The sequence below is a fragment of the Lutjanus erythropterus genome, chromosome 15, assembly GCF_056507025.1.
Source record: "Lutjanus erythropterus isolate fLutEry1 chromosome 15, fLutEry1.hap2, whole genome shotgun sequence".
In the NCBI taxonomy this organism is placed as follows: domain Eukaryota; kingdom Metazoa; phylum Chordata; class Actinopteri; order Lutjaniformes; family Lutjanidae; genus Lutjanus; species Lutjanus erythropterus.
In genome coordinates, this window is record NC_139331.1 from 30,346,484 (window position 1) to 30,359,936 (window position 13,453).

Sequence of the window (13,453 nt, forward strand, 5' to 3'; positions counted from 1 at the left end):
AATAATGGCCAACAATAAAACACAAAAGGCCAATAAAACTAGTCCTTTCAAAAGCAACTCACACTGCATTTACACCCTTTAAATGAACAAAAATTAACAGTTATTATGCCATTTCAAAAATGATGGCACTTTGACTTTTTGCAACTCCACTCACACTTGTTTACTGGTCTGTTCTGTTGCAGTCATCTTCACATCTCTTACAAGCTGCATTTTGGATTAGTCATTATTATCTTTGCAAAAACTGATGGCAAATACAATAAAACATGGAAGACGTGCAGGAGCCTGAACATTCTGTCTCACAGCATATAGGGTACATACTGCGCCTTGTAAAGTACGCCAATGTTTTGTCATTAGGCGTGTCCATTAAAAATCTATAAAAATGGGCTTTCAGATTCAATAATCATTTACTTATTTAATTAGTTCATCAAAAGAAAGTCAATCATCATCAGCTTTCACAATTGCTACCAAATATTCGCTTGTTCAAGCTTCTCAGATGTGAATATTTGCTGCTTATATGATTTTTTATACTTTTATATGAATAGAAATTGATTGGTTGAGGATGGTAAATTTTTTCCACAGCACGTCACACCTTGAATTAAGGATTTATATAGACCAAATTAAAGTTGGTGATTTTTGGAACATTGGAAAGTTTTATTTTGATTCTGTTAAGTTTGACTGAAGCCAACAATTATGTTAAAATTACAGTTTTACAAAGCAATAAACAGCTGTTTCTGGTAAAAAAAAACAAAAAACAAAAATATATCTTACTCTTTAAAATAAGGTTCCTCATGGTATCAGTCCTTTCCATAATGTTGTCAGACACACAGAATAACAATCTGAGTTTGTCGGTGACAAAAGCAAGCACAAGCAAACAAGCGTCCCCTGCCCTGGATGAACCGCAGTGCACCAGGGTGAGGTGGCTGACAGCGCATCACCGGCCCTCCATCACAGTTAGTTTTGTTGTTTGTTAACTTTACAGTTTGTCATGTTGTTGCAATGCTGTGTACAACATCAGCTAAAAAACAAGAGCAGAAACTTCCAACCACCGACCACTAGTTCCATCCTGTTTCATCAGTCAACCACCAGTGCATGTTGTTGTTGCATGCAGTGACAAGGATTTTTTTTATTAAGTGTGACAGCTATTAAAAAAATATTAAACATAATATTCTTCAATAAATTCTTCATTGAAATGTGCATTTATCTGTTTTATCCTGTTGCTGTAATACACTGACTACACACTGACTGACAAAGAAAAAAAAAAAAAGACTGCTCAGCCGCAAGAATCTCAGTCGACTGAAGGTCTCAAACTGCTGATCTGAATCTTTGACTTTCAGGCAGCAGCTCTACATCAATATGATTTTATCTTGTGCTCTCAGAACTTGTGATCGTCATTTGCCAATATTCACATCATTCGCAGACAAACAATTAGTTGGAAAAATAAACTGAAGAAATAATAGATAACGCAAACAACTGGTGCAGTTGCAGCCCCACTAGCAACACGACAAAACAAGCATAAAACCCATCTAGGCACAGGGTGCAGCTCATGGCTCATTTTCAGCTCAATACAGCAAAATAACGAGCTCCTCTATTTCTCTGAATACTAAATATCAACCTTTGTTCACCTTTACCACTGCCATCCTACAAACATGGCCTTAAGCCTTAGTTATAAGCTCAATTCACACTGTAAAATAATAAATAAAGTGTGTTTTTTCACTCAATAAACAAACATGACAAGAATATTTTTGGAATATTCAGTGAGAATCTGTGTTGAATAATAAACATAGTTACATACTGCATGTTCTACAGGACAAGGAACCGAGATAGACAAAGGCTGCGAGCTGCAACACTGTATTCACCTGTGGCTTAAAGTGAGACGTACTGTAGCACTCAAGCAGAGCGCACACTGCTGTGCCGCCGCACTTTACTTACTTGATCTAGGGCTCCAGTGGGTGAGTCATGTGGTGGCTGTGGTGGCCTTGTCCAGGGCTCAGAGCAAAGATAAAGAGAGGAAGGGGAGACCGGGGGCGAGATCAGTGGTGGACGAGCAGCTTGGAGTCGAGATGATGGAGCGGTGGTGGTGGGGGTTATGGCTCCACGGCCACTCTGTCACATGGCACCATCCCAGGTGCAGGGAGAAGCCTGCTGGCCTCTGACTGGGAGAAGAGGACAGAGAAAAGAGATGAGAAACACTGTTCATATGCAACGCGGGGGATCATTCATCTGATGTACAAAATATGCTGCATGACTCGACAGATACGGGTGTTTCAACAGTCGATGCCGATATTTAGAGAGCAGGGTGTCCAACAGCCAATATACAATGTAGAACAACAAAGAAAAGTCATGTATAAGTCCATTATTCCATGCACATTATAATCTAATATACACAGTTATTTTAGGCAGTAACATCTTATTTTCGAGGCTAAAAGGATTCTTCAAGAAACTCATTTACTAAAAATCTTCAATGTAAGTTCTTTGTTTGCTCACTTTGTTTCTTTTAGTCCATATAAGTATATACAGTGCAGTAACTAAATTTAACCATTACAGTGTGAATTACAGTTTTACTGCTGCTGTCACTTTTTGAAGTAATAACTCCCTAAATCTTGATTCTCTTGAAAAGACAAGAGATTCGTGCTGTGTTTTACTCTGAGGCACAACACTGCGCGGTGGCGGATTCTTAAAAAGGAAGAGCGACTGATTTAAAAGCTGACACTTGCGCCTCCATCGAGCGAAATCCCGTAGGCTGTGACTTCGGGCATTTTCAGAGGTGTAAACGGGAAGCTGGGCATGCTTGTCATCATAGAACTCGATCATGAAATTGTGATGTTTAGTGAAACTTTGGCAATATCTGCTGCTGCCTTTTCCCTCCGACACACAACTCGTCTCAACCACTGGAGCCACCTTTTCTGTTTGCCTGTCTGTGACACGGCCTTCGGCGCTGACTGGCTATTATTTCTCATGACGTGTGTCCCATGACTAACCATTCAGACAGTGCTTTAGGCGCACACTAAGTGCAGCATCACTGTATAGTGTATAATCATCTATTATATGTATTATAGCATGTTAGAATTCACTATAGGATTAGTAGTATACTGCATACTATTTTAAAAATGTAGATTTTTTTGAAAAGAAAATGAAGTAGATGTTCATTTTCACTGATGAATGAGGAAATTTTAGGCTAACTTTTTCACCATCTTCCCAAAACTACCAGGTAGCATCCGCACTGACAACACTGCCTGCAGATGGTTCTGCAGACATGTTTAGTCAGCCAATGCCAGTTATCTCAAAATTCCAGATAATCGGCCTGATCAATGACATGTGACCTTTTTTTAATTACTTGAACATAGATTTTATTCTCACTTTTACAGAAAACTTTGCCTACTGAAAAAATACAGCAGCATTCAATGTGCAACATTACAGAACTTAGCTTTAGTCACTGCATTTAATATATATAAAATATAATAATATCAAAAGTCTGTATTAAAAAAGAAAGTAACACAGTTGAAGGATAATAAAGACCTACAGCACCTGCAGGATGTTTTAAGACACACAGTGCTACATGCTTCATCTAAGAAGAGGACAGACAACCACTTTAACTACTCAGTCAACACACACACACACACACACACACACACACACACACACACACACACACACACACACAGTGCAGAAAAGTATGCACACTGATTCATCTGCTCCTGATGTTTGTGTTTCTGTACAAGACATCAGCTTGATATCTGCAGACAGCTGGCTAGTTAGCAACCCAGCAGGTAGGGACAGACTGAACACAGTAAAATCTACACTCTGTCCTGTCAACTTCCGCGGCTTCACCATTAATAATCATAACGCCTCGTCAACAAACACAAACCGAGAACACACATCAGTGTACAGAATCTTTTAATCAGTCTGTCCCGCTCTCATAGATGCAACCATTAAATTCTACAAGATAACCAGAGTCACGACAGTCTCGTAAACGCTGGCAGATGCACAAAGAGTCTGGTTGTGCCACTGTGTACTGTCATGACTTCATACAGTGAATATATAGTTAGCTATCAACTATATTACTTTTTAACTGAAACTAACATTTTTGTGCACATTGTAATAACTTGACTTAAACTGTAGATATTTTTTACATCATGCGCAAACACAAATTTGAATTAATCAAATGAATTCGATATATCCCTTCATCCACTGCCCTCCACTCAGTCTTCACCCAGCCTCAGAAAAACAACACCACAAACAGCTGTATTTCTTAAGGAAACTTAGGGAGCAAAGTTCCCATGCCATGTTTTTGTCAACTTTTAACAGAGGAGCATTAGAGACCATGCTGACTGGAAACATCACAAACTGGTATGGGAAATGTATGGCCCAGGACTGGAACCACCACCCAGAACATTACTGGCACCTATCTACTGAGCATCAGTGATATCAGGGAGGTGAGGTGCCTGTGCAGAGCCCAAAAGATACTAAAAGGCAAAAACAAAAGGTGAAGTTCAGTCAAATAAGTACCATCAACTATTGTGTTGTGATTATCCACTCTCAACCATAAGTGAATCAGGCGTCTTTTTCATTTGTGCGCAACAGAAATGCTCTTATTTTCATCCATGTAGCCATCTGCACCAGGTCTGTGTCTCGCATCCCAGCAGCATCTGACAGGCATGAACACGAGTTGAAGTGTTTATTTAGAGTTGAGGTCCATTTTTTTCAACAATACAGGAATAAACGCCAGATTGATACCCAGCAAAAATGCACTGCAGTGTTTATCTATTGGCAACCTGTACATTTACTGCCACAAGACAACTTAACTCTTTCTGCTCTGATGGTCGACACTTGCCTGCTCTGAGTGCAGCTGCCAGCACTCTCTTTTTTGCTTTCTCTCTTTTGCTCGTCCACACCCACTGCACACACACTCAGCTGTACTTATGCCACAATCATATGTATTGTGTTGATGGAAAAACAGATCAGGAATATTCACAAATATTGAGGGAAAACTGCAAAACTGTGCAAAAAAACACTGCACAGAAGACAAGATGGATCCTACATAGACAGATGCTTCAGTGTGGTGTGAACAAGGTTGTTATGTGAGCGTGATGCTGACATGACGTTTACAGTCTAGACAAGAGGTTAGGATCGTCACAAAGCAATCATTTCATTTTATAGTTTCCTGTTGTTCTCATACAGAAGACAATAAAACTATCATTAAACAGGTGTTTGAAAGAGTGTGAAGTCTTGTCATTATTAGCTGGTTGGAAATGACCAGCTGGATCCATGCCCCTGACTGGTTCTGATCCTCCTCTCCATCAGCTTCTGTTTCCATCTGTTCAGCTGACACAAGGTTGACCTGTGCAACAGTCGATCAGTCTCTCTGTCTGGAGAAAGTGCATGATGGTGATTTTCCTGGTGGTGGAGCAGACTGTGCACATCCAAAGCAGTGCTGAATCAATCAGCGGCTTATTGCTGCATCACTGCTCCACATAAATTGGGGAAATGCACCGATTTGAGACGTTAGAATCTGTTTTTCGTGTTGTGCGAGTGACTACACAGCACGAGAGAAATGTTGTCTAAAGCCCCAAAACACCAACGGACGAAGTATTCCTGTAAATCCAGCTGCTTTTATAAGTCATGAGTTCTATCACCTCTGTTGCTGTCGCCTCTGGTCATGAAATTATCAAAAAACATGCGACTCAAAAGCTTTGTGAGGAGTGGTCTGTCTGAGATATGCCCTCTATCAGATTTTCAATGACTAGCTGATGTTTCATTAGATTTCATCAGATATGATATTTCTCAAGTGTAAATTACACCTACTGTGAACTGGAAGATGAATTACGATGAGTTACACTGCACTGTTCAAAATTCATGTACGCTTTTGTTCAACAGTGAGCTCTCTCCTTTCTATCCCTTACACAACACACAAAGAATCACTTGTTGCTTTGGTGCCTGGTCAAAACCAGGGATCGGAATTTTGTTTAAATAAAAACAAAAGTAAGAAAAAGACCAAAAAAAAGAAAAAAACAGAGAGAGAATTAGTGGACCAAAAGGCAAAACTAAACACAGGCCAAAAAATCAACTGTCTTTGGTCCTCACTTAATTGCGGTTGCTTAATTTGATCAAAATATCAGATAAAACTCTCAGAAACAATCAAGTAGCAGAAACACTGATATTTCAGATAAGGGTGGCGTGCAATGTTGAAATGTGATTGAACAGAGTGACAAAACCAGAATGCTATCCCTTTGCAAACATCAGATAAGGATGATTAGGATGGGACTCCAGATGTGAATGTTTGCTCAGGAAAAGCAGAGTGTAGACTTTCTAGAAACAGACTGTTGACAAGAACCTGCTGGCATATGTTTTCTAAATATAAATCTAGAACCGGGCCTCATAGTGGATGCCTTGTTCACCTTCAACACTGTTCTTGCAACCACACAATCTGTTTATAAGTCTTTTGTCTCTGCAGGCGCGGAGATATTAAGAGGATCTTCTTAACAAGTTTGCTGCCAGAAAAGACACAGGCACTTGTCCTAGCTAGGATCAAGGAGAAGGTGATGCAACATGAAAACCAACTTGCCAAGGCAAACCTGTCTCTAAACATATACTTCAAATACCTGACAAACCATTTCCTTTGATAAAACTGTACAGTTGAATACTTGACATTATCAAAGACGATAAAGCCTGCATTCCACTCGGTCCTTGATTTCTTTACGTCGCAGAGGACGCTCCATCTGTCCTTCACCAAGTTTGGTCTAGCCGCAGTCTTGGCTTCACTAGATCAGACACTGGCTTGTTTTGGAACAGTGTGACAGTCTTTATTCCTCATCTATCAATGCTTATAAACAAGCACAAGGACTATGAGACAAATAGTCCAGATGTGGAAAGGTCGGATGGCTTACACAAGCATGTTATCAGCAAAAAGAAGGTCAAGAAGAACGTCAAGTCCAAATTCAGAGGTCTGGTCATTTTAAATCATAATTCAGTTGCACTTCATGTGCTGAATGAGTCACTGCATCACCTGTCATAGTACTCACGATATTGTCATGAATTATAGTCTTGTACCTTATTATGCAACAACGAAATGATGCCAACATCAACGCCCAAAAGAAATAATGATTGATCACTTGTTAATTGTTGACTTCCTCATAGCATTAGGTCAAGAGATCATCAGAATTTTATATACTTGCCATCATTTAGTATAGAAAAACAGCAGCAGCAGACGCAGCTGAAAACTACAGCAGTGAAGCATCGTGGCAGGGCTCAACAATAAGGATTGCCCAAATGCCCGGGGCAAGTGAAATGACACTTGTAAGCTTGTAAATCTAGCCTGATCGGGCAAGTGGTGAAAAAGAATTAAACATACTGTTTTTCCCTGAGCTCATGATGGAAATAGACAAGGAGTGAGTCATCTTGCCTTGTTCTTATCTCTGTTGAGAGCTTCCTATGCGCCAGTGCATGTACAACACATGAGCACTGAAGCAAGGTAATCACAAAACTGATTCAAAAAACGCACAACCGTTCGCAGCGTCCTCCAGCGAAACTGCTCTTCAACATGAGAACACTTGATCTGAGTATGTAGTTTCACAGACATTATTAATAAAAAAAAACAAAAACAATTTCAATAAGGGCAAGTATAAATTTACTTCGGCCAGGTGGATTTCTGGTCCACCTGCCTGGCCGGACAAGTTAATAAAACAATTATGTTGGACTCTGCGTGAAGCCTTAACTCTCACCTGTTTAAAATCTGTATGAGACAAATTAAACAGTCTCGAGGAGAAAGACTGCATTCAATTAGCTGATTTTCTTTGGATCAAAATATTAATGTAAGCAGATATTCTCACACATGATAAACATGCTCAACATTTAGTCATATTGTTTACAAAGTTTGGAATAAGACTCAATAAAGCAACATGGCAGTTTGGTTTGTTAGTAATGGTTTCTAGCAATGGTCAAGACTTTTAGTGGAAAAGAAAAATAGCAATTAATATAATTTTCATATATACTAATACATTGTTAAGAGACTACAATTTTAACAGATTAGTATCTAATGATCATATCTTTTGGTGGCCGATCACACCAGAAGACGGCAACTAAGAAGCTAATCTTGACGAAACAACAGTGGGAACAAGTCTGAATGGAATATTTTATATTAATCTTGCACACTGGTTGCTTCACCTGAAAACTGGTTGCAAATAACATGCATATCATCTTCCAACTTCTTGAAATGCTGCCGCACTTCAGGTGGCATTGTCTTATCTTGACAGCAATAAATGGTGCCACGGCTCACTAGTCGGCTAATTACAGTTTAGTAGCCGACAATTATAGTTCTATGCATTCCATAATGATGGCGGTTTCCTTTCCACAGCACATTCAATGCACCCTGCCTTATCTTTTAACATTTGTTTGCTTAAACGTGGCACTTGACACTGGATGTTCAGCAAACATTTTCAAAAAACAACACACACGCTCAAACAAACTCAGCACTATGCCCCTGAAAAACAAAAGCCACAGACATCTGTCCATGAGGGAAGCAGTTTGTGGACGTCAATTTCACTTTTCTCAAGCGTAGCTGGTGGGATTGCCGACACATTTAAAAAGCTTAAAACTCTGCTGTGAATGCGGGAGTCCTATGGCAGGCAAAATCTTGGAATCTACCTCATATTTCATGGGAACTCCTCGTAAACACTTTCTGATGCCTGAAAGTCTGAGTTTTTGGTCAATAGGGGCATAAACTAGAAATGTACAATTATCTAACTGATTAGCTAATTAATCCATCAGTTTATCAACAAAAAATTATCTTATAACTCATTCTTCATTGTAGGTATTTTTCAAGTGGAAATACCAAACACTTGCAGGTTCCAGCTTCTCAAATATGCCGGCTTTAGGCTTTACTGTGAAAATAAACAGTTTCTTTGGAATTTGAATATGTTACCTTGAGCTCTGAATAAGATTATGAAGTGCATTTTTCAATATTTTCTCACACTTTATAGAAAAAAGAATCAGTCCATTAACTGAGAGACTAATCAGCATTGCAATCAGTAATACAAATACTGGTTATTATGCGGCCCTAAGTCTAATCGCAGAAAAGGCAATTGTATATGTGACAAAACAGCATTATAATGAAGAGCTGTAGTGCTGCAGAGATGATTCAGCCTACAAATCCTGTTCTCCAGATGTAAGAAGGCATGTTTTGATACAGACCCCAACAAGTGACACTTATTTTTTCTGTGAAAATGAAAATTGGGACACAAAAATTATCATTCCAATCGTGCATCACATCCAAATCAAAATATCAGTCAAAATAATCACAATATGATTTTTTTTTTTTTTTTACCATATCTTGCAGCCCTACTTTTAATGGTGCATCACTTGTGTGTTTCTAATCAAATAATGAACAAACATAAGAATGTTGCTTTATCTTTATCTTGACTCCAGATGTCCTAGAAGACCTCGTAACCCATCAACCCTTTAAGGCAAACCTCATGACTGCCAACTGAATCAAGGGGAGCTGACTTCAACTTAGAAAAGTCTCTTTCACCTCCACTGACCAATCTAAATATATAGTATGACAGGCTAAGAGACAGCAAATGGGTGCAGATGTGAGGGCACTTCAATAACAAAAGGATATTCTGCTGGACAAATTAGATCACTTACATGCTTAACTCACAGGTGTTCTTATCATACTTATATATAAATATGTGCTACAAATATAATCGAATTCAATTCAAATGACGACTAATGATAACAGTAAGTTCAAGAACAAAATAAGTATTTCCACAGCGACTAGACATAAAAATGAAAATGAAACACATGACATTATAAGGACAAACCATGTGTTCGCCAATTAAAATGATTATTAAAATATTCATTGACGTTATGACATTAAGCAGAGTCTTCATCCAATTTATTAATTTATGATGCTTTTGTGGGAGCAATACGTAGCAACTGCATGTCCAAAAATGAGTATTGCAGTCCAAAAGAAAGTCATGGTCTATATATTAAATTGGTTAAATCAGTATTTAATAAACGCTCTATGGTTGAAGCGAGTTTCCCCTCGGTCCGTCCTTCCCAAACTTGAGAAAACTCAGGAACACAAGAGGAGCACATTATAATTTGACAATAACAAGCGAGGATGAGTCCTACACTGCAAGTTGATCATTTGTTTATAACTGTCAACTGTCAGTCAATGTAAAGCATCATCCTGAAAACGAACGCTTTATATCTAAAAATACACCCCCTGGAGTTTTGTGGCTGTCTGCCTCGCTGCCTGCCAGACTCCATTAACATATTGCTAAATTTAACCATTATTAACATCTACTCCTTCTAAAAGATTATTAATTAATTCCTTACAACAGATACTTGCTCATTCAGTAAACATTCAGCTTTTGTTTAAACTTTAATTAAAATGAAATGGGCAAACTTAAACAGTTATTCTGCCTCCAGAATAAAAACTTAAAAGGAGAACACAGCTGTAGCGTTGCTGTCAAAGAAGTGAGTGTTTCAATTTAGCATGTTTCCTTAATCTCTGATGACATATCGTGGTCGTTTTATGATAGATTACAGTACATACATTACAAATTTTAAAGTCTTTAAATTAAATACGTTAGGAATTCACAGATTTTACTCACCGACTGCGGGTAAATGAGCAGAACAGGTGACCACACTATCTTTCTGTAACCTGATTTCACACAGTAAGGTGTTTCCTTGTGTGCTCAGTGACATGATTCCCTTTGTGTGGACACCGCAGACTGCAGTCATCACCGGCACTGCCACCAAACCTGTTTTCCCTTTACGCATATTTAGCTGTCATGTGCGGCCAAAAAGTCTTGGCAGTGGCAGTCCGGCCTCAGATGAAAACCACACCTCAGTGGCCTGTGTTCCAGCTCAATGGGACAAGAGGGGGTGGGACAGAGGAAGTAAGGGAAGCTGGACGGACTTTTCTTTGGGTATTATCAGGAAGGGTGACCTGCTTTGGCCTTTTGACTGTGGTAAAATATAGGGCACTGAGTCAAATAATACACAAACACACCTTACAATTATTTAAGACCTATAGTAAATACTTAAGATTCCAGTATTATGTAAAAGTCCATGTGCCCCATAACTAATACAAACAGTGAAGTGCATCAAACAATGCATGACATAGTTACAAAGAGATAATGCAACGCAGTGCTACTACCCTTGCACAAGTGCATGTTTAAACTATTCTGATAATTGATTAATTGGTCCATGTAAATTTTTAAGAAAAAACAGTCAAAATTCTCTGACTGCAGCTTCTCAAATGTGAGTATTTTCTGGTTTCTTTACACCTCTATGTAAGCTGAACATCTTTGGATCGTGGGCAAAACGAGACATTAAAGGATGTTATCTTGGCCTTTCAGAAACACGGATCGACATTTTTCACCTGATGTTTTATAGAGCAAACCACTAATCGGTTAATTGAGAAAATAATCGACAGATTAGGCTAATCAACAAAGAAACTAATCACTGGTTGCAACTCTTAACAACACTTCTGTTCATATATTTATTTCAATACAATGTCTTTACTCCAATATTTATTCATTTAGAATTTACAAAATAATTTAGCAGATGCTTCTATCCAAAGCAACATACATCTGAGAGCTAATACAGAGTAAATTTTACTTTACAGTAAATTAATATACAGAGCCACAGGCATTACAAGGAGAGAGAAAATTACTGAGGAAAACAGGCAGCTGAAATTATCAGGAAATATTATGGATGGGGGGGGAAATCATACAGCATAGAAATATGCAATATTTTGCATGACAATATTGTATTTATGGCAAGAATCAATCTTTTACTATAAAAATTATTAATATCAAAAATGCAAATTAAAACTTTTTGTTACAAGAAAAAAGTCAATAGCTCTTTCAGTCCACTAGATGGTGCTGTGTTTTTCTGGTGAGGTCAGCAGAGGTCACGGTGAGCGGGTGGGTTAAAATAAGTATGTTAGTTATGTCGGTTAAGTTAAGTTGCAAAAAATATCATGATAACTGGTACTGCACAATAATTATTATTATTAATGATCAGTTACAATGATCCTTAAAAGAATTAAAAGAAACTTGACACATTTTCTTTTGATAACACTAATAAAGCAGAATTTAGCACTGTAAAATAAGCAAGTGTACCTGGTATGATAACTATGAATTTTCATACCACAGTATAATGTAAAACTGGTATAGCACTGAAGCTCACTTAAGTTTCAAACTTAAGTTCAGAACAGTGGACGGGCTGGCGGACAAACAGGCTTTCAGTCCAACAGGACATTTTTCAGATTATTCTTCTGAATAATAGGTCACTGAAACGCTGGCATGTCACCATCAAGACTTTTCACTTTAAACAACAAATGTCAGCCTCATGCTGGCGCCAAAGGAAAACTTTGGGGACCACCGAAGTCATTAGGATACATCTAAGAACCATGAATGTCTGTACAAACGTTCATGAAAATCCATCTGAGATTTGTTGAGCTTTTTCAATCTGAACCAAAAGTGGTCAAATGGATGACGAACAGAACCATCCCTTAAGACACAGGCAGCATCTTTACTGTCCCAACACGACCTCAGGCATTTATACTGTTCATTAAATAATCATGTCAACCAAGCAAATCAGCTTGTTCACAGTAAAAGTCATAATCAATAATCATCACTTGCAAAGTCCTTCCTGTAAAGCAGCTGCACAATGTGTTGAGTTTGCGGCATCTTAACAGCATACCAACATCATAAAGGGCCAACCATTAAACTCAAATAGCCCTCACATGCTACTCTCAGCATGCACACACTTTCTGGCAGCTGTTGCCCAGTATTCCCATTTTCCTGCTGCTGTTTTTGTCTCTAATGTGTCTTTGGTTTGTCTTCTAAGTTTCAGTTCAAGATAGGGAGTCAAAAAAGAGAAACAGGCTGGGAATACCTGAGCAATTTAGACGATTGGCATGTACAGGAATCTGGCATCTACAGAAAAACAAAATAAATTTGTGCATTCTACATATAGTATTTGTGAGAATGGAGGCTGAGTACAATGACTGGTACTTTGATGCTGTAACTACAATAGAGAGAGAATAGGTGGAAAGTTACTGAAACAGCATCTACATAAAAAGAGATGCAAATAACCAGAATACTGCTGTGAAAACACCTGTGGATTTGGATATCTGGACCACAAACTGTAGTTATTTATACCACATAACACTTTTTACAAAACAACCACACCACTTCCTTTCCTCTCAGTGCTCTGTTTCCGCCTGTCAATGGCCACAGTCTAGACATTACCGATGCAAAAGGTAGACTGCTTTGCAGCCTTTCTGCTGTGCAATAAATACATCAGGCTGCTTTCCCTCCGAGTCTTGAGTAAGAGCACGATCCCTGACAGTGTTCACTATAACTGATGTTTCTGATCTTTCAGTACTTGAGTCAGTAGCAAGTCTAAAGCAACCAGTATATGAAAGTGAAGTGAAACT

At 38.5% G+C, this 13,453-nt stretch overlaps 1 protein-coding gene across 1 annotated transcript in view; it reads right to left on the bottom strand.

Annotated features, from left to right (window-relative positions):
• The window catches only part of ncoa1 (nuclear receptor coactivator 1), a 71,178-nt gene that overhangs the window by 40,808 nt on the left and 16,917 nt on the right, over positions 1-13,453 (bottom strand). The window contains exon 2 of the mRNA XM_084737874.1: positions 1,930-2,153. The gene's annotated coding sequence lies outside the window, so the exon portion shown is untranslated. The remainder of the gene's footprint in view (positions 1-1,929; positions 2,154-13,453) is intronic.